Source organism: Rattus norvegicus, chromosome 2, assembly GCF_021556685.1.
Source record: "Rattus norvegicus strain SHRSP/BbbUtx chromosome 2, alternate assembly SHRSP_T2T, whole genome shotgun sequence".
Lineage (NCBI taxonomy): Eukaryota > Metazoa > Chordata > Mammalia > Rodentia > Muridae > Rattus > Rattus norvegicus.
Genome location: NC_141535.1, coordinates 240259421 through 240281553, shown reverse-complemented (window position 1 = coordinate 240281553; position 22133 = coordinate 240259421). Strand labels below are relative to the sequence as shown.

The following is a 22133-nucleotide window of genomic DNA, read 5'->3' as shown; positions in this document are numbered from 1 at the left end:
TCATGTGGAATAAGGATTAAATTTATCCTATGAAGCTTCTCTGAAAAAAGAAAATAAAATCCACTCACACTAAAGAACAGATTATCCAGAAATGTAATGGTTAAAACTAATGAGGAGCTTTATTTAAAATGAGAGCGCAGGCTGGAGAGATGGTTCAGTTTTTACCTCTCTCTGCTGCTCTTCTGTAGGACTGGAGTTCAGTTCCCAGCACCCACATCAGGCAGCTTCCAACAGGCTAACTCCAGTTCAGTACCTGATACCTTCTTCTGGCCTCCATAGGTACCTGCACACACACACACACACACACACACACACACACACACACACACACATGCATACACATACACACATGTATATATATGTATATGATGTACATACATGTGTATTTAATATATACACGTATGCCAAATAAAACAAGAATGAGTATTCTAAAAACTAACTATGTGCTCTCTTAAAGTTATCTGGATTTCCTTTACTTAGGAAATGACTCAGACTGACGTGCATCTGTACGCATAGCTTCTATCTTTCCAATACACAGGGGGAAGCAGCAGAAGATTCCCACTTACGTCATCACAAACATACCTGTAAAAGTTTGTTAGCAGCTATTGAATGAGCATCATCGTGTGTCGATTTCGAGACAGACACAAGGCACTACTTTGAGAGCCCATCACGATAGGCGGAAGGATACAAGAAATCCCCACTTTGAGAGCCTATCTGTTGACACTTTGATATTTGAGGTGAAGTAAATTCAAAAGTTGCAAGTTTGCTTACAGGAATGAAGAGGTTTGAGAACATTACAATCTCAGCTCTGAATCCACTGACAACACAAGTTCAAACCGTCTGCCAGTGTCAGGGCTTCACGTTCACTGAGTCCCTCATTTTCTAAACATTGTTTTTCTTATGATGTATTAACAGATAATACATATGGTTGTGACATATCCTAAAGTCTACTTCTATAAATGTCTGTAAGACAGATAGGTAGATTAAAAAAAACACTTTTTTAAGATTTATTTATTCACTTACTCATTTTTACACTCCAGATTTTATACCCCCCCCCCAGTCCACCCTCCAACTGTTCTAAATCCCATCTCCCCACCCCGGTCTCCATGAGGATATCCCCACCCCTCCCACCCCACCAGACCTCTAAACTTCCTGGAGCCTCCAGTCTCTTAGGGTTAGGTGCATCTTCTCTGATTGAACCCAGACCCAGGAGTCCTCTGCTGTATATGTGTTGGGGGCCTCGTATCAGCTGGTGAACGCTGCCTGGTTGGTGATCCAGTGTCTGAGAGATCTCAGGGGTCCAGGTTAATTGAGACTGCTGGTTCTCCAACAGGGTTGCCCTCCTCCTCAGCTTCCTCGGGCTTTTCCCTAATTCAACTACAGGGGTCAGCAGCTTCTGTTCATTGGTTGGGTGCACATATCTGCATCTGACTCTTTCAGCTGCTTGTTGGGTCTTTTGGAGAGCTGTCATGGTGGAGCCCTTTGTGTGAGCACTCCATAGCCTCAGTAATACTGTCAGGCCTTGGGGCCTCCCCTTGGGTTGGAACCCACATTGGGCCTGTCATTTTCCTCAGGTTCTTCTCCATTTCCATCCCTGCAGTTCTTTCAGACAGGAAGAATTGTGGGTCAGGGTTTTGACTGTGGGGAAAACAACCCCATCCCTCACTGTCTTTCTGCTGGAGGTGAGCGTTACAAGTTCCCTCTCCCCACTATAGGACCCTCAATATCAAAAATATTAACTTATTTATTGACTACGTGTGCTGATTGCCTATTATACAAGCTGTAAGAGAGAGGGGGAAGAAAAGAAGGAAGGAGAGAAAGTTACCAATTTTCTTCTAGAAGTTTATGGAACACTTTTTTTTTTTTGCCTTAAAAAGTAATGAGTATTGTAACTGAATGGTTGAATCCTAACTGACACATATGTTTGATTTGCCATCAGATAATTTAAGAGCAAAACGAACAAGATAAGCAAGTACTTAATTGCAATTATTGGAGGTGGGTGGGGGCGGGACTCTGTCGGTTTTTTTTTTTGTAAATGTTTGCTGTAATTAAAAAAAGAAAGATTGAAACGGAGTGATCCTTTATGATGAAAGCCTTCGTGTTAAAGAATAAATATCAGAAGAAGAATCTCTTTTTGCTAACTGGTTAATTTGAAGAGGATGGTTTGTAAAAAGGAAACAAATAGAAAGCCGTCGAACTGCTCAGTCCTGCTCCCCGCAGCCCAATCCTGATTCAGCAAATAGGTATTTGCCAGTAGCAATGAGCATTGTGTACGACAATGACTGTGCTACTTAACTCGATACTGTTCCCACACCTCATTGAGTTGAGCCCTGTGCGTGGGTACTTCATGAAGTCACCGGGTGCCTGTGCGAAATATTAAAAGCAAAGAGGGTTAAGAGAGTTTAAAAGACCAGCGGAACTGGCTGCAGGATGGTGGCCACGCCCACCTCTTAAAATGTACTTAGCAATGAAATCCATGCCAATATGACACCTGTCTGCGTAGGAAATTCATGACTGGGCCAGAAGGGCAGGCTTCGGAGGATCCCAGTAGTGTTGTTGTGGCTGGTCTGGTCAGAAGCCTCTCCCAGAAAAGGCTTAAGACTCCTTCTCTTGGACCACTTCTCTCAAATTGAAGAGAGGTAGTTAAGTGGTGTTCTGTGTGAATCGAGGACTCCTCCTGATAAGGTAAGGCGAGTTCAGTTCTTGTTTTGGAGTTTTTTGGAGTTTACAGGCACGTTAAATCTCCTCCTAGACCTTGCCTTTCAAAAGTAGATTACTAGGACAAACTTGACTGTGTGGTAAGCAGCCTGAACTGGAGGGGCAGAACTCTGTGATGCTTTCTCTACCAAAGAGACAGGCAGCCCCAGCAGGAGCTGTCTGTGCCATTTCTGGTTAATTCAGTGCAGAGGAAGGAGGAGGAGGAGGTGGTGGCCTGAGTGGTGGGGAGTGATTTCAAGGAGATCTGTCAAAAATGGCTCCTCTCCAGGGCTCTACCAGAGGAAGTTTGGTAGCAACCGACGTCCAGAGATTTAAAATTATGAATGAGAATCATAACGATATCTTAATTGCTCTGAGGATGTCTTTTCAAAGGAATTGTCGCAGAAATAGCTCCTTCTGAGGAAGCAAGAAACTAGAGGAGATGGCTTGATTGCAGGAGAGCCTAGGAAAGCCTTCTGTCCTAGGAGTTAATGTTCAGGGATCTCTTTGGCAAATAAGAGTCTCCGTTTCAATTCTGTTCTATTTGATGAGGACTCAGAACGTCTTAATCAAATCTAGCAGTCATCACTGCTTTCTCTCTCTCTTAATCTCCCCGATCGTGAACGGCCTGAGCCCAAGCTCTGAAAGTAAAACACCATTTGTTATAGCCTTTTCAAAATTAAGGCTGAGCCCCATCAAGGCTAATTGTTTGTCAGCATCTGATAAAGGAAAAATTTTAAGTTTGATGAATTGTTTGTAAGCTCTAATCAAGGGGGTGGCGTCATCCAAGAGGGGAGGGAACCCGTTGGAACAATATATATATATAATTTGTCTGCGTTATTATTTGGGATAATTACAAAGTAAATGCTCAGAAGCCGTCCTCTATCTTTGTACCATAAAGGGTTGGGGGTGGGGAGCACCGTCCCACCCAGCCATTGTCAGCTGCTCTCCAAAATATTGCTGGCTTGACAACTGTCAAACGTTAACGTTCCTGAGAATACCAGAGATAGAAGTGTCACATTGAGTGTAGAGTGATGACTTCATAGGAGGGTGAAGCAGGGGGGGATAGGACCAGTTTGCAGTCACAGAGAAATCGGCTTTAATTAATTTGAGTGCCAGCTCTGTGTATAATTACCCAGCGTGAGAGTTTGCATGCAAATGCTGAAATGCTGATTCTTCAAATACTTGTGCCTGTTCATTAATACGTTGGGACTAAGCAGAGCTGGCAGGCAGACAGGGGCGGCCGGCACACTGCCTGCAGGCTCGCTCCCATCACACCGTAGTTAGCAAACGGAGTTCAGATGTTCCCTCTTTCTGTAAATAATAAGCACGAAAGTGTGTATGCTGCTTTCATCGGTGACATACCTTGTTTTCTCCTTGATTCAAAAAAAGGATGTTTGGGGGATTTTCGGAAGTGATGAATGTCACCATGATATTGATTTACCCACTGTTGGGTTTGGAACCCTCGAGCTGGTTCTGCCGGGCCTGCACTGAGCACTTCATGGGATTGCCTCACCTGACCATGTTTCATTAATGGTGGGGCGACCTTCGGAGTGTGTATTTGTAATTAAATTCAGGTATAAATTTACAACTAAACTCCAGGAGAAACGAGTCACTGATCATAGACGAACTGTCTCCTTGTCTTAGAATCTAGTCTACCTGGCCAACCCTGGCCAGGTCCAGAGGCTTCAGCCCAAAACCTGGCTGACTTCCTTGTGCACGTATTTAATCCCAATTGAGTCCAGAGGCAGGCCCTCCACTCTGCTCTCTGGATCTTACCAGAAATCAGATACAACCACATTCCGAAGCATCTTGAAAACACCCTACGGGGACAGTCTATGCAAATTACAACCCCAAGGGTACAGGATACTTCCTTTTGAAAATGGGAAACAGTGTTTTAGTGTGCGTGCTAAAGGTCCACATGTTTCCTCACACCGACGCTGTTTCCTTGCTGCAGATGTCTATGACGCTCCTTCCCTGTCACAAACGCCATAGCACCAAGGAGTGAGGAACGTCCGTCCACAGAGCCCCTGCGTCAGCACTTTCGTTTTGGAAGAAACACAGCTCTAGGTTCCCCCAGGAAACACAGTTTGCGTAACTACCCCAGAAAGTCCACCTTACTCAGAAGAATCTGTGGCCTTCCATAATACAGCTCTCAGGAGCCCCCGATAGACTCATTTTCCACCAATCGTTTAGCCCTGTTCTTGTATAAGATGCCTCCATTTTAAGGTTTGAGGTGAATTCTGAAGAGTATATGAAGTAATCCATTAGGGAAGCCCCAAAGCCTTATGGGAAATACACCGAAGAGAAAGTTTTAAATACCATTTCCCAAAAGCCCATGGGAAACAAAAATAGGCCCAGCCTAGAGATGGGTGTGGGGCTCTTCCCGTTAGCCTTCGCTTGTGGTGGGCAGAATTCGAAACACTGGTTTTCCAGAGCTACGAGTTGCTAATGCCCTGAGCTTAAACAACCTGAGCCCATCGTGATCAGACATCCATGATCACAAAGCAAAGGCAGATGTGGATCTAGAGTAATTAATTGGATATGCGTGTTTAAAAAAACTGCAACTGGATTTTAATTTAAACATTTAACTGTTTTTTATGAGTTTTTGTCTACATCTAAGCTATGTTCCCATTGTTCTTGTCATTTTTACTTTTTGAAAAAATTAATTTATCTATTTTATGTGTTTGAGTGCCCAGTTTTCATGTGCACCAGAAAAGAGAATCAGATCCCATTACAGACGGCTGTAAGCCACCAAGTGCTTGTTGGAAATTGAACTCAGAACCTCTGGAAGAGCAACCAGTGCTCTTAACCATGGAGCCACCTCTCCAGACTCCATCACTTTTACTTTTTACTTATCCATTTTATGAGAGTTTTGGTGTCTTCACATGTGATGTGTATGTATGTGTGTATGCGTGTTCACATGCATATAGGCACACACGTGGTTGGGTTAGGCATGCTTTTGTGTAGACAGGCATGCAGAAACCCTAAGTTGACATGGGGTGTCTTCCTCGATCACTCTTCATTTTATTTATTAAGGCAAGGTCTCTCACCAAACCCAGAACTGTCCAGTTCCAGCTGGTCAAGCTTCTGAGCTTGTTCCAGGAACCTCTGAGCTCTGCCTTCTGAGTGAGGGCATCATGGGCAGCCACTGCATTTCACAGGCTTGCTCAGGGGTCGGGATCTGAACCCCGGCCTTAGCCTTGCACAGCAAGCGCTATGTGTCTGTCTGCAGAACCCTTTTCCCATACCTTAGTTTTGTGTTTTCATTATCAGGGCTTACATAAGGACATTTCAAGGAAGCGTCAGTGTCCTCTGTTCTTTTCTTTTGAGACAGGCTTTCATTAAATTGCTGGGCATGGGCTGGCCTTGAACCTGCAATCCTTTTAATCCCCTAGAAGCAGTACAAACCTGTACTACCGACTTTGGTTAACAACAACAAAGAAAAGACAGTGTGACTTCTTCGTTTTAGGGAGACAAAAATATCCACCAACTCAAGAGCAATTAACAGGGAGGTGTATCACTAATGGGGCTGAACTTGGTGAGACAGCAGTGAGCCAAGGTAGCTGCAAAGTAATTTATCTTGTTCTTGTCATGCCAGGAGAGGGGAATAGACGGGGATCATGACAGAGACAGTCTGAGACAGGGGGTGTGAAGAGAGTTGTGGATGCCTTTTATCTTATTGAGGACACTGGTGAAGTCATCTCCTGGGAATTGAGGGAAGGTGGACATCACGCAGTCATTAAACAGATTCCAGCTTCCTACAGAAGAGAAGGCACTGCCATTTACAACCATTTCGAATGGAATTGGGTGGGATGAGGAAGAGGCAGGAAGTTCCTCTTAGCGCTTCCTTTCTGCCACAGTGAAGTGAGAACTGAGAAGGAATCTGTAGGTGGTGAGTGCTTGCCTTGCGTATCTCACCTTCTCTAGTTCCGGTGCACAAAAAGGTTTTTATCAATCACTAGCTACCCTTGTCAACTACATCAAGGCATGGGTGGTGGGAAGGGACAGAGGGTTTGTCTTAGGGAAGCCCTACCTTGCTGGCCTTTCTCCTGGTCACCTCTGGCTTTGCTGCAGGAACTGAGCGTCCTTACTTACTTACTGGGGGAAGGCAGCTGGTCTAGCTCTTCCTTTAGTAGCATGCCTTCCTCTTGAGATGTCCCAGATTTCTGCTGACTCACAGCCCTCTAGGTGCGACGCTGTGAACAGGACGCCTGGTAGGCTGGAAAACACTGTTGCAGAAACCCATACACCACCGATAAGGCGAGCAGGCTCTCCGCCCCTGACCTCTGCTCTCCATACCTGGGATGACCACTGACATTTAGGATCCGTGCGTGCGTGCGTGCGAGCATTCAGACATTTGGCTAGCAGCTGTTCCGGTTTGGCTGTCTAAAGATAGGAGCAGAGGACGACATTCATTTAAATGTATGCCAGTGGGCCCAGGGCATCGTCTGGGTGTGACAGGCTTCAACATGGCATAACCGGGGCACAGACTATTATGAGACTGAGGGAGGGAATGCTGCTTGAGTGGATGGCTGTGGATGGTAGGCAAAAGAACAGAGGAGGACATGGTATGGGAGTGCTGCCAGTCTACTACCGGCTGCTTCTTATGATCCACAGGTTGGCCCCAGCTTGAGAAGTATCCACAGCTGACCTTGAATGCCTGATTCCTCCAGTTCTTCCTCTCAAGTGCTAGGATTTTAACTCTGACCCAAGACCCCTCCAGAAATTACTGGCTGCTTCTTTTTATCTCCCCCCAACCTCCTCACTGGTCTTCCTTGTGTGTTCTCCTCTTCCAAACCTTTTCCAGATCCTGAATCTCAGGGCTCTGTTTACCTGGAAAAGGAGTTTGTAGCATATAGCCAATGGGGGAATGTTAAAGATCTTTAAACAAAAGGATCACTTATAATCTAAAAATCAAGGAATCTCGGACATCAGTTTGGTGGGGAACCGTCACGTTCACCGGGATTTGATGGTGAAGGTGTCAGGCCTTTTCCCTAGAAGGTAAACCTCTTAGACCCCAACTCTCTACAAAGACACCAAGAGGAAACTGTGAGAAGTTAACAGAAAAGACGCTTCTTCCATAGGGAAAGCAAGCTATTGGCAAGGACAATGTCTGGGGGAAACGCATCTAACTGTGAAAATACATATCAACAGGAAAAAAACTGCATTTCACAAAGGTTCTACCGGCAGCAGCATGTACATCTCTTTGGGTGAAGTCCTAAAGAGCACTGGAGAGGTTCTTGAGGGAGGGAGATGATCAAGAGGCACAGAGGGGTTGAAATCCACCCCCCCAGAAGAGGAAGGGATTCATGATTTACAAATGAATGTTGAAAGAGGCAGGGGACTGGTCATACCCAACTTTAAGCTTTTAAAACTTGCTGATAACATATTAAAAAAAAAAAGACAGGGAAGAGGGTGATCTTAATGGTGCACACCTTTTGCTCTGGCCCAGATTGGAAAGTTGAGGCATGAAAGGAAGTTCAGGAAGGTAGGTCTCTCTGAATTAGAGGCCATCCTGACCTACATATCAAATTCTAGGTTAGGCAGGGCAGCATAGTAAGACCGTGACTAAACATAAAAATAGACATATGGGAGTACAAACAAGGGAGAGAACATAATTCAATTTGGATATCATTGTTTGGGGGGCATGCTAGTACCTCTGTTTTTAAAGAAAAAAAAACTGGATACAGTTCAAAACCCATTTCCAGGTCAGTGACCCAAAGAGTAGACAAGTAGCGCGCTCTCTCTCTCTCTCTCTCTCTCTCTCTCTCTCTCTCTCTCTCTCTCTCTCTCTCTCTCTCTATCTGCCAAGGTAGAGAACCAACTTAGATCCCAGGCATAGAGACTGGGAGGAGGCTGGAGGGTGGCATTGTGCTTATAGCTTCAAAAGGAAACCCAGAATGTCCAGGGAAGGAAAAGGACAAGGGCTGGGCAGTTTCCAGGAGGACCTGATCAGCGGGCAAGCAGGAGGTACAGACTGGATGTCATATTGGCTTAGTCACCGTGACTTTCGGGAGAGAGTCAGCGAAGGTGAGTTTCTTTCATGGGAAGAGAAGGTAGATGCTGGTCTTGGGGGCTTGCCTGTCATGTCCTTCTGAAAACTGGAACCGGAGCAGGAGGGTGCTTTCTGGGAGCTCACCCTCAGAGACAGGACTAGAAGAGGGTAGGCATCCTAGGAGGAAGGCAAGGTCGATCTACTTGGTCCCCGCCCTGTTTTTTCCACCCAGAGGCTGTTGTCCTGGTTTCACACTTCCTCTATCAACTGAAGGTGGGTGGCAGATAATGAGGAAGACGTAGAAGACGATGGTCTGGTCATGGTCTGGTCGTGACTCAGGCTGTAAATGAGGGGCAGGCACTTCCTCCTCTTCACGCTTTGGAATCAGGAGAATTTTCCCTTAAGAAAGTTACCTGCACTCCACCCATTGTTCCTGATTCTCATTCTCTTTTCAGAGGGGGCCTGTCTTTGACATAACCCTTAGTACAAATTCCTGTGCCACATGACTAGCCTGTTTGGGAAAGGCTTCGGATGAGTTCCTTTTGTATGAAGGTGTCTCCAGATCCTGACTATGTTAAAGGTGACTGAACTCTTAGAGCTGTTTGCCTACTTAGGCAGCAAATTAAAGATACAGTAACCTAGCCTTATCGCGCCTGGCTTAAGAATGTGCGAATCTAGAAGTTTCTACATGCGTACCCACAGTTTATTCTGAACGAGTTTGTTTCCTTTGACATCCGCATATTTGATGCTCCTGGAATACACAGCGGCCAGGTAGCAAATCGCACCGTATTACCTGGGAGAAAGAAATTACCTTCTCCCTATCCAAATGCGTTTTTATTAACCATACACAAATTGGCTTCACCTAGACACCGAGGCTGGCTTCCAAGTGCAGCTGAGGTACGGCGTCTAGATGGTCGGAGGAGAAGATGATTATGTGTTCATGCGCTAGGTGATCTTGGTGATTGGAGAATGGTGTCTGAGGAGTAGGAATGATCTCTGTGCCACGTTGACAGTGTGGCTTCTCACAGCCTTCGTGTTCTTCCTCCCTGAGTCTAGGTTCATTCTCGATCTCTCTTCGGTTGTAAGACTTCCTGACATTTATACAGTGCCGTGCGGTTTTGTGTTTATAATGTATGAATAATCTCTCTCCTCTCTTCGTCTCCATCTTCCTCCTCTCCTACCCCCCGCCTCCCGCTCTCCCTCCACCGCTGAACACACAGGGAGGCACCTTCATAAAGTTGCCCTTCGTGACTGTCAGTTTATCTGTCAAAGGAATTCATTACCAAGAGAATGCCTTGCTTTATATGCTCGCTAAATTTTTTTTAAAAATGTTTTTCATTATATTTATGCAGACGTAACGTGGCCAGCTCATAATTTACCAAACGCAAGCATTTGTCAGGGTTACTTCCAATGGCTCAGGGAGGGGAGGAAGTGCCTTTGTGTAGTTGTGATTATTTAAAGCAATTTTGTTTCCATTATGTGTGTGTACTGTTCCAGCATGACTGTCTGGTGGAGGAAGCAGGAGCGCTCCTGATGTTCTTGTGCGCATTCTCAGAAGCCCTGATTGTTTAACCGATGCTCAGAGACTGATGTGGGCAGAATCACTTTAGCACGTGCTTTTTTTCTCTCCTTGGCGCTAGGAAAATTACACATGCTGTTGTTTGCATTTAAATTATGCACTAGACTGTAACTTGGGGGGAACTGTTCAATATTTTAAATCATAAAAATCGGAATACACCCCTCAGATGTCCGTCATATGACCTCATTTTATTCCTGACTTTCACTTAAATAGTTTTGCAGAGGCTGAGGGTGGGTGGGGGGTGGGGGGGGTTGGGCCTGTGCAAACTCTGAGAGTCTCAGAGCTCAAAGTGATTATTAAAAATTACCTGGCCTTGCAGAATACCACTGTCAGTTCTCAGTAGACAAGCTTGTGGTTCTCCAAGAAGACAGGGAAGAGAATGTCAGTCCCATGAGAGAAGGCCCTGAAGGCCTCTCACCAGAGTGCTGTCTCACAACGTAACTGGAGCATCCAGGGTGCTTGTGTGCTTGTAGGTTTGTGTGTGTGTGTGTGTGTGTTTGTTTCTTTGTTTGTTTTTCTGTCTACATACTAAATTTCATTTCATGTAAATCCAATCAATGGGAAGAGGCATACGTATTTTATGTTCTCCAAGACTGTTAAATCCTACCTCGGAAGCACCCATCGACAAAGGACAGCTTTGCCTAGTAGTAGGATGAGACTTGGTATCCCCTCTAGTCAATGGGACTAAAAGGAGCATCTTCACAGTGTCCCTGAGCACATCCCTTCCAAAAAGCCAGCACCAGCTAGTCTCCCGTCGGAAGTTAGCTTGGTTCGCAGGAGGCAGAGTGGTACTAGCAAAGGAAAGAAGTAAGCAGCCTGGGGTTTAAGACAGAGCACAGTCAATGTGCTTCTTGTGCCTGTGAGACTTTAGGCCATGAGTTAGGCTACTCAGAACTCACTCTGAGTACCTCCACAACGTACAGCCTTCTCTCCATCTCCCTCCGAGGCTAAGAGGATCTCAAAACGTTGCCATAGGAAACTGGAATGAGTAAGCATAGAAATACCTTACATCACAGCCATAATACCATATTTAAAGATAGCCAATGAACTGGTGCCGTGGTGTATAGAGTTCACCCAGCATACCCGAGGCCCTGGGTTTTATCCCGAGGACTGAAAAGTGGAAAGTCAAACAAGACTTTAAAGACCTCCTTTGTTTTCTCCTTTGCAGTACTTCAGGCCAGCACCTCATGCAAGCGATGGCTTCTCAGCCCTCAGTTTACGGTCCCTGGGCTGAGCTTGAGCTCACTCCACAGTCTAAGCAGACTTTAAACTTTTGACCCTCTTGCCTCAGCTTCCTAACCCAGCCAGGATTATAGGCCGGGTTCATCAGGCTCAATCTAAAAAAACAAAACAAAACAAAATCTAGGAAAGGTCCTGGAATTACCCTTTCTCAAGGAAATGTCAGACTTATAGTTTGATAGTTAAATAAGTAAGTGTCAGGATGCGACTGTCTCAACACAGTCTTTAAAGAGAAACAAACTGGCTTTCTGTTCCCTTCATACAACTGGTACCCAACTCATCGCGTAACTAGCAGCTCTTCTCTGTGAATACTAGTGGATGTAGTTAATGAGTCTCAGTCAAACACTGCCCTGTTATGAAGCAGGGGTAGCACCAGGAACTTCTATTCTTTTTAAACTTTCCATCCTTACAGAGGGGTCTGGGGCTGTAGGGACGCTCACCCAGCAGCTGTGAGCACTCCATACACTAGGTGTGCGGGCGAGTGGCTCTGTCCCCAGCACTCAGGAGACAGGGACAACAGGATCAGAAGACTAAGGCCATTCTCAACTACCTGGTTAGTAAGTTAGAAGCCAGACTGGACTGCATGAGATGCAGTCTCACAAATTGAAAAAGTATCCAGGAGCACACGAGCTTCCCTTTATGTGGGTCATAGCCTTAAATATTGATCACATTGGAAATTACAACTGAAAAAACTGAATATGTGTTTACTAATTCTATTGAAAAGAGTCACAATCAACCCATTTCATGTGATACATTATAAATTTTAATTTATTATTATTGTGCGTGCATGAGCCATTGCTAATTCAATAAAAGAGTCATAACAAGCCCATTTCATGTGACACATTATAAAATGTAATTTAATATATGATTATGTGTGTGCATCCACTCACTTCAAGGTTAGAGGACAACCTCGTGGAGCCATTTCTCTCCCCATAGCTTCCCTTGAGGCCTTGGGATCAAATTCAGGTTGCTAAGCTTGCTTTTGAGGTGGCAAAGGCCTTTATCTGCTGGTCTATCTTGCTAGCCCCATAAAACACATTTTCTTTTTAAAGAAAAATAAGCACATTTCTAAAATGGAAGATTAGGAAGAGAAGTGATGTTATTTGAATGTTTTGTGAATATGTTTGAGGCTTGAGTTGAGGGAACTACGTTCTCCTCTCCCCTTCTAGGCCCGTCTGTCATATTGAGGTGTTGTGTTGGGTAGGTAAGAATTGCTAGGAAAGAATATTCTAATGACCTTTTCAAGTAAGCTTGATTCTCTGCTCAGTGACAAACCTTCTGGAGTAGAGGCCAATTGCAAGATGGGATTTGAAACCATGTTTAGTTTAACAACTCTGTTGTTAGGGACAGGGAGGTGGTACAGTCATTGAAAGCGCTTGCTGCTTTGAATTAGAGTTCAATTCCCAGCACCTTCAGACAGCTCACAGCTACCTATGACTCCATCCCCAGGAGATCCGATGCCCTCTCCTTGACTCCAAGTACATCCACACTCACGTGCTCATACTCATGCATGGTCACATTCACACACAGAAAAAAAAAAAGAAAACGTTAAAGCTTGCTTATAGTAAAATGCTTTGATAAGTCTTACATTTGAAGCAAATATTTCCCCATAGATTACATGCAGGATGCTGAGACATCGCGAATTGCTCACTTGGAAAATAGTTTCACTGACATACAGAATTTCCTAAATGCCACCACAGTTGCACACCTACGAAGGAACACTTCTGTGACCGTCAGCACCGAGTGCATCAGAATAGCCCATCTCAAGGATGTGGGAAAGGATCAAGCTCACAGGGCAGGCTCACATCTTTCGTTAGGTGACGCTTTGTATCTGGGTGTTTATGTCATTGGCAACACCTCTCATTGGGTGTCTTCCTTGCAGCGACAGGCTCTTTATTCGTTTGCTACAGAATATCTCTGCAGAGCACACAAGTCCACCCTAGTGTGTCTGCTAGCTGCTCCTGAAGTAGAGATGACATTCATGGCAGGGACATCGGGTTCAGCCCCTGACACTAAGAGTTCACAAGTGTTTTCAACAAGACGGACTTCTGCTGGAATTGGACTGCATATGTGTGTGTGTGTATGTGTGTGTATGTGTGTGTGTGTGTATGTGTGTGTATGTGTATGTGTGTGTGTGTGTGTGTGCGTAATGCATGCACACGAGTGTGAGGAAGTTCTCTCATCTCTCTCTAAACATCAAGCTTGTCGCTAGGCTGGCCAGAAAGTTCCAGGATCTCTGCTCCATGTGCCGGCATCATAAGACTGTGCAGTAATGTTCCCCTGTCTTACTGAGATGTTGGGGATTTGAACTCAGGACTGCACACTTGCATAGTTAGCTCCCTTTTCCGCTGAGCCATCTTCCTAGACATTGAACTATGTTTTGGAGGCATTTTGCTTCTGTCATAAGTCATGTTAATGATACATGTTCAGGGATTTGGATTTTTGCAATAGTTTTTGCTGTCCTTAAAAGACATTCTTAGTGGAAGTCAGTGGTTTGTTTTTGGTTTTGGTTTTGGTTTCTGCAAGTAAGGGGGAAGGGAGCTGGGCAAACGCCGATTATAATACTGTGATGTGCTAGGTGCCATTGACTCAATGTTGCCAAGATTCTGGTGGCTTTGTGCGTCAAACCTTCTCATCTCTCACACAAATGGATACCCGGCAGTCTGCTGCATCGTCAGTGAAAACCTGCTCTAGAAATTCCAAGCCTAAGGAAGAGAAAGAATAGGATGGGCTGTGTCAGTGGTTTTCTATGAGTGTAGTGCCGAGGAGAGCGTGGTCTCCTCAGAGCACTCTTAGGAGGGAGACATAACTTACACAAAGTCTGAAGCTCACTTACATAGCCAAGGCTAACCAGCAACTCACAACAACCCTCTTGCCTCGACTCCTGAATGGTGAGACTATAGATGTTTAAATATTTTTGCTGGTGGTATGGTTTTGGATGGTCGTGAGACCGTGTTTTGAGCCATGGCTTTCATATCCTAGGCAAGTGATGTATGGCTGTACTGCATCTGCAGCCATAGCACTTCCTGGAGACCATGCCTGGATGTGTGTATATCCAGGAACCTGTATCATGAAGGACACCTAAGTGCAGAGCTGGGCTGAGTGGACCCTGGACCTGGGAATGCCATTTCTGATGCCATTCACTGAGGCTTTTCCTAAAGTCTAAGGAGAACTCATGTACATGGGTCCTGAGGGAAATGGATTCCAAAAACACGTATGCCCAGTCAGGGAAGGTCATTAATAAACCATGCCCACTCAAAGTCGAGCAGCTGTGGGGACTTGGAAGAGAAAACCCCGACAGGCGAGGGAGGTTCCATGATGTGTTTTGCAGACACTCTGACGGAGTTAGGCAGGTAGCACCTGGCTCCCTGTTTCACTAGAGACAACGCAGGCTGGTCTCCGCCAGTGTCTCTTGACCCAGTGTCATTAACCGTTTTAGCCGACGTCAAGAAGCAATGGCATGAGTGGCATGAGGCGAATTCATGTTACATGGCTTGGAGGCCTTCCAGAGATTGTCACATTTAATCTGTAAAACTCCGACAAGTACAAGGATATTCCTGTTTTTACAAACAAGAGACCGAGACTCAGAGACATGACATACTCTATCAGGGCTGGGAGGTGCTCGGTTGACAAAGGACTTGTCATATAAGTTTTAGGTTCTGAATTTGGTTCCCAGCACCCCTAGAAAAAAATCAGATCCATGATAAGTGGTCCCAGTTCTGGGGAGGTGGAGATGCATATATCCCTGGGATGTGGTGGTCCCAGGCCACCCTAGCCTGCTTGATGAGTTCTAAACCCTTTGCCCCTTTAAAAATGTGCGTGGCATCAAATGATGCTCAAGGTTGTCCTCCAGCCTCCACATTCATGGACGTACACGGTGCATGTGTACACACACACACTTAGAGATACACACTCAAGCATGCACACACACATGCTTGTAGACACACACACAAACACACACACACACACACACACACACCATGTTCAAAGTTGCAAGGTAAATGCGGTGAGGAAGAACTTCTGAGCTATCTAGGAGCAGCTGAGAAGGTCCCCACCCTCTCTCACACTAGGGTATGTCGTGCAGTCAGACAGGCAGACATATGCCACCAGGCAAGATGTATCTTAGGAACTCACTGTCTGAAAACATAAGGCACATGCTAGTAAATTCCTAAATCTCAAAAAATATCAAAGTAGAAACAGGTGGACAACTAGATAGGTGGAAACCACTTGAAGATGTGGACTTCAAGGAAACTTCCTCACGTGACAGAAGGGTCTGAGTTCTTCCCAGAGGGCCCAAGGGTAGAAATGTATGCTCTACACTGAGGGGACATTTACCATGCTCTGAGTCATTCATCCTTATAGCAAGTAAGCTCACATATAACTGCTGGATGGCTGCTCAGTGCCAAATGCCGTCCTCTTGGTAAAGCAAAGCCCTTTGAAGTGACCACAGAATAATAATAATTCCTGCCGTGGGTACCAGGAAAACACCCAAGCATCGAAGACACAACATCCCAGAGCAGCGTAAGTGTGAACTGAGAGGGGAAAATGGATCACGGCTAGTGTTTATGACCAGCCTCCTTTGGTGACTGGTGGGGTGGTGGCGATAGGGACGGATGTGACTAAGAGGTGTTTTCTTCCCAAAATGCTGATCACTAAGCAAAAATCCATGACCTTGAGTCAACGCACATCCGTCTTACATGGTAGTCATGGCACCCCACTTGTGTGCCCACCCACATATAACACCATTGCATCCATGTCATCTCAGTAACTGTATGGGCTATTATTAACCATATGCTCCTGATGGCAAAATTGATCTCAGAGTAGACAGGTGATTGCCTATGGCTTCACAGTAAGTCGAATGATGGACTGTGGAGAAATTCTTCAGGGTTTGGCACCTTAGATACCTGCCTCTCACGATTCCTTAAGGGCAGGTTGAAGTAACGATATGATTTCTTGGTTAAACTTAGATATCTTTAACAGTGAAAACAGCTACTACTGACAATAATGCCAGAGCTAGACATATAAACTGGATTGTGCCAGAAAACCTGGGAAAAATGGCTACCTTATTATTAGGCAGACTAAGTGCCCTCAAACATCTAGATAGTAAATGAACAGAGAGACAGAGACAGAGACAGAGAGGCAGAGACAAAGAGACAGAGAGACAGAGAGACACAGACACAGACACACACAGAGTCAGAGACAGAGAGACAGACAGAAAGAGAAGCACATATATTTGTTCATGTGTGTGCATGTACACATGCAGACATGTGTGTCACCATGCTTATGGAGGTCTGAAGTCAACTCAGGTGTCTCTCCCTCTTTCTGTCTCTCTGTGTGTCTGTGTCTGTCTCTCTGTCTGTCTTTCTTTGTGTCTGACTCTGTGTGTGTGTCTCTGTGTCTCTCTGTCTCTGTCTTTCTGTTTATCTGTCTGTCTGTTTGTCTCTCAGTCTTTGTATCTCTCTGTCTCTGTCTTTCTCTCTTCCTCCCTCTCTGTGTCTCTCTGTCTCTGTCTTTCTGTTTATCTGTCTGTGTCTGTTTGTCTTTCAGTCTTTGTATCTCTCTGTCTCTGTCTTTCTCTCTTCCTCCCTCTCTGTTTCTCTCTGTCTCTCTTGCCATTTTAAATTAAGCAAAGTTAATGGGAGGGAGAATGCCCCAATGTATGTTTAATACCCAAGAGATACTGAAGTTTTCCTCGAAATCTAAGGCTAAGATAAAACAATCAGCTTCATTTTGATATATTTTTATACACAATGAAACAGAAGTCTCACACCAAAGTATAAAAGGGAATAATGAGGGTTTAGGAAACTCACTCGGTATTAAAAATTAATGAATGTGACACAAAACTTCCTGATTCAGAGTGGAAACTCTGAGAAATCTCTTGTGTGCTTGAGTGCTTCGAAAAGAATGCTGCTGTATCAGCTAAAGACACTTTCACACAACTGTGACAGGTCCCGGCTCCACCTCTCTCCGCGGGCAGGTCTGGGCTTGCCTTGCTCGCTTTCTTCTTTTACGGGTGCTTCTAATTCAATATATCCCAAGTCTTCGTTTCTTTCCAATAAAAAGAGAGCTTGTAATTTCTTTTGTTTGTTTTTCTTTGATGCGAAACTTCTCCCAGTTTCTAACCTGCGTCTTTCAGTGTTCCCCCGTTCTGCTCTGCTCTCTGTCCCTCTGCAGTGGACTGACACACAGTTAGCCAACCGTAACTGTGGCATGATTTGTTCATGTTTAGGCCACAGAGCTGTCACACTGCCTCAGCCTTCTTCTCTCTTTCCTTAGCATCACCTTTGAATATTTTAAGTCATCCCTATAGGCTCTTCTCACTTGGCTGGGCATTTTAAAAGGAAGCTTTTCTCCTGCAGGTGTATGAATTAACATGGTATCTACTGGGGACATGTGTGTGTGTGTGTGTGTGTGTGTGTGTGTGTGTGTGTGTGTGCACAAGTCACAAGTGCACAGTCAGTATGGCACTGTATCTGTAGTATTCCCCCACAATCACCTTCGGCAGGATGAAACAGACAGATACAGAGCTGCAGAAAGCTCCATCCCAACACAGCATGAATGGGTAAATCTATATATGAATGGGTATAATCTATAATCTACAAAGCAGAAGTGTAGGAAGGAAGACGGGAGGTTCAAGACCACCCTCAGCTCTCTAGTAAGAAATGAAAGCATGAGAAGGGAAGGAAGGTGCTTAGACAATTACAGTCTTCCTAGTGACGTTCTTCACTCAGTCTGACGTGTCAGGGAAGGTTCATTTGTTCCTTTAAGTAAAGTTACTTGACTGAGCCCCCCAATTTCTAAACACTGTCCTGCTGACAGTGCAAGAGGTAATTGAAGGAGGTCCGATCTCCATAAGATCGGTTCCTCAAGAGACTTACTACAACCTTACCTGGTTCCTCGGGGACTTAGGGCCACTGTGGGATTGGTGAAACTGTCACAGTGACACTTTGCTCAGCATGTCGCGAGTACTGGAATAACTCCTGTCCACAAACCATCCAACAGTGGGCCTGACAAATGAAGTCTGCACTCATTGGCTGTCGTCACCCTCCTTAATGTTATTAGCTTGTGTGTCCAGGTTATATAATCCAGGTAAAGAACCTCTTCTTTCTCCTCCCTTTGTGGTTGGCACTCAGGGAGAAAAAAGAAATATCTCAGTAAAACAGTACAGTACAACCAACTGTCATTTATCAGGATCATACAAAAGGAGCCATCCAACACCCACCACCGAAAAAAATTAGAATCTGAAAACCTATATTAAACTGGCCTAAAACCACCAAAAGTGACATTAGAGGATAAAAACACACAAGAAAATCAGTATTTATCCCCCAAGTATGTGTATGATAAGGTTCATCACCTTGTGGTGCTAATAAAGAAGAGAAGGACCCTGTTGGAAGTCTTTAATAATGCTGGATGTGGATTCAAGTCCAACTCCATACATAGCACTTGATTTTCAACAAAAGTGGCCAGGTCAGTGGTTCTTACCACAAGGCCATGAGGATGTGAGTGCCATCCTGAGCACGCCATGTAAAAGACAGACACGGTGTACACCTGTCACCCCTCTCTTCTGGGAGTAGGCAGAGACAGAAGATTCTAGAACTCATAGGTCAACTGGCCAGCCAGTCTATAAACACAGTGAGCTTCAGTGAAAAGCCCTGTCTTCAAAAAGATAAAGTAGTCATCTACTGAGGAAGGTACTCAGTATCAACCTCTAGGCACACACACACACACACACACACACACACACACACACACTCAAACTCACACAACATACACACACAAGGTCCTAAGTCTTGACCTTGAAATAAGGACAACAGAGTTACCTCACAGGGCTCCCACCTGATATGACTTGTGGGTGATAATAGAGGTTTGTGGAAGCCTTAGTGTCCTTACAGTAAGTGTGGCCCTTGCTCTGTCCCCACCCCCCACCCCCATACCTGTTTATCCTTGTCATTCTTCTACTTCCATGTCTAGCTGTCATTCTGAGTTATCACGACTTTCCGAAGCTGAAGGCCGAAATGGCCAGTCTGAGGACATTGGAGTGTGTTTGGATACTCCAAGAGAAGAGACCTTTTAAATGGCAGCTGGGGGCCAGTTCTGTATGAATTCTTGTAGAAGTTTCCAGGGAAGCCCTAGCTGGGGTTTTTCTCCTTTGGAGAGAGCCACCGCTCAGCTCCCTGCAGACTAAGTGCAAATCAAAAGCCATGCGTCATGTTTTGACATTTCCCCGTCAGAATTCATCTATCAGCGAGACATGGGTCATGTGAGTAATCTTGTTTGATTTGGCATGAGGTGAACTGTAGGTACGTTTCCTATTTTGACTAAAATTATTAAACACACCAAAGGGAATATCCCACGTGTGTTAGTCATCCCTGGGTACACGTGAACACACAGGTCTGAGGCTCAGCGTCACTGGCAGGATAATGGATCACCACAGTACCTCAGGTTTAAAACACACCATTGCTTCACATTCTTGCCTCGCTCGGAGATTTCTGTCACTGTTGTGAGAGTCTTGGGTTTCCTCTTCCCGGTGCCTGGATTCTCCATCGACACAAATGGGAATTTCACAGGACAATCTATGGAACTAAAATGACAGTAGCCGAATGAGAAGGACGCATTTTTCTGTGCTGCCCCACAGTGTATTTTCCCTGACTGTTTCTGTTATAGTCATTGAGCATTGCTGGGAAAGGTGGATTTGCAAACCCGAAAACACATGTTCTCAGGAGGCCGGCTTTTCAAAAACATACTTTTACCCTTACATGTCATCACAAATTACACAAAAGAATAATCACGGGTCAATCTACATAATTTTAATTTTGTGGTTAGTTGATTGCGAAAGCATACATACCCTCCTGGCCCTGCCAAGAGGCTGCAGGATGTACGTTGCCTTTTCCCTCAAGACGAGAGAACAGCACTTCTTCCAAGGGATGGGCAAGGAAACGTAATGCACAGCTTGCCCCTTAGCACAACTCAAAGTGTGATGACCGGGGTTTGCATCCCGCATTCACACTTTAGTCGTGACCTGTAGAGGCACGAGCTGTCAAAGCGCCATGTTTAAAAGAAAAAGAAAGGAAAGATAAAGATAAATAAAAGAAAGGAGGAAAGAAGCCACAAAGCCCGTTTACACGCGTGGCCCAGTGTCAGCCTGTCTTATAGGGTCTTTTGCATGCCCTGTTCATTATTTTGCTGACTGAAGGAAAAAAAAAACCCGTCGAGTGTTTTGTATCTACAGAAATATGAACTGATAAAATTTACATACAAATCCTGCTGGAGAGTGGACCCTTCCTGCACTGTCAGCTGGTCTCCTAATCCAGTCTTACCCGGCATGGTCAGGCGACATTGACACTTGCTAACAGCAGGCTCTCTCTGGCAAAGGGAAGTATGAATTTGAGCTATAAAAATGAGCGCGCATATTTTTCCATTACTCCGGATGTATCCACTTGCTGAGTTTACGTGGCAAGTCTAGCAGGAGGTGTTATTAAATAGCCTAAGAAATTAGCCCCAAAACAATTATCTTGCCCTAGCTAGGGGGAAAAAAAACCTCTCTGACACCAGAGGCTTAATGAAAAGAGCATTGGAGGTTCTGCGATTGAATATCAGTTGGACACCTCTGCAGCTATTAACCCTTATGGGCAGGATTTTTTTTTTATTATTTTTAATTGAATTGTTTTTGGAAAACTGCAGATTAAAAACTGGCTTCTCCCCTGTGACAGTCAGGGATCCAGGGCACACTGTGAAGTAATGACTTCTTTCAGAGTTTGCTTTAAACCTCACCGGACTGCAAGGTTCAACATAAATTAGTGTTTCGTGTTTAATAGACTTATAGGAATGTGAAGCAGGAGAGGACGTCTCCACTAACATAATCCACCACCCACCCCTTATAATCTCATCTTTTCCCCAGCACCCAGGGCTTCTTTGTATGTTGTAACAAATAGGATATGAATTAAAGCTTCTTAAACTCTCAAGAGAATATTCCGGAGTTACTAGATTTTTTTTTTTAATTTTTCCCTCTCCCTCCCTTACATTGGCAGATTGTTAGTATATTGCAGGATTGCTTTCTTTCTACGGCTTTTAGCATTCCAAATAACGTCTCTTTGGTATTTGCTATGCTCAAATATTTGTTGGCCCTTATCATGTCAAATCTTAGAAGTTCCCCAGTCAGTTGCTTTAATCTTTCCTCCCAAGTCCTTTTCCCAACCTCACCTCCCCAGTCACCTCATCATTCAAAACGGTTTTCTCTTAACTCTCTCCAACGGTCCCTGTACTTCTGGAATCGAGCTTATCCAAGCTAAATGCACTTTTCCAGGTGGGTCATATATCACTCCCGAGTCTGCGACGCGATGGCTCTTTGTACACAGCCCAGATGCTCGTGGGGTTCATCTTTTTTTCCTGATCATTGTCAGCACGCTGACTCCGGGTGCGTTTGAACATCTCACACCGATTCCTGAGGGAGTCTCCTGCAAACAGACAATCTTCTACCTTCTGGCCTGTGAAAGACTGAGCAGCAGAGAGACTGGGATGTTGTGAACTGTGTTGTGAAACATGGCCAGGTACCCCATCCCTTCTCCTGCCATCTGCAGAAACAAATCTATTTTCTTGGCGGTTCCCTTTTTGTCAACTGTG

General features: G+C 44.9%; 1 protein-coding gene and 1 long non-coding RNA gene across 14 annotated transcripts in view; one reads left to right on the top strand and one right to left on the bottom strand.

Moving 5' to 3' along the window:
* Adgrl2 (adhesion G protein-coupled receptor L2) overlaps nucleotides 1-22133 on the top strand; it is a 618928-nt gene that overhangs the window by 357588 nt on the left and 239207 nt on the right. For 3 of the 13 annotated variants that reach the window (XM_087615495.1, XM_087615415.1, XM_087615479.1), the window contains exon 1: nucleotides 2490-2685. The gene's annotated coding sequence lies outside the window, so the exon portion shown is untranslated. 13 annotated transcript variants of the gene reach the window in all.
* The window catches only part of LOC148006776 (uncharacterized), a 68318-nt gene continuing 67367 nt past the window's right edge, over nucleotides 21183-22133 (bottom strand). The window contains exon 8 of the long non-coding RNA XR_015672670.1: nucleotides 21183-22007. This is a non-coding gene — a long non-coding RNA (uncharacterized LOC148006776). The remainder of the gene's footprint in view (nucleotides 22008-22133) is intronic.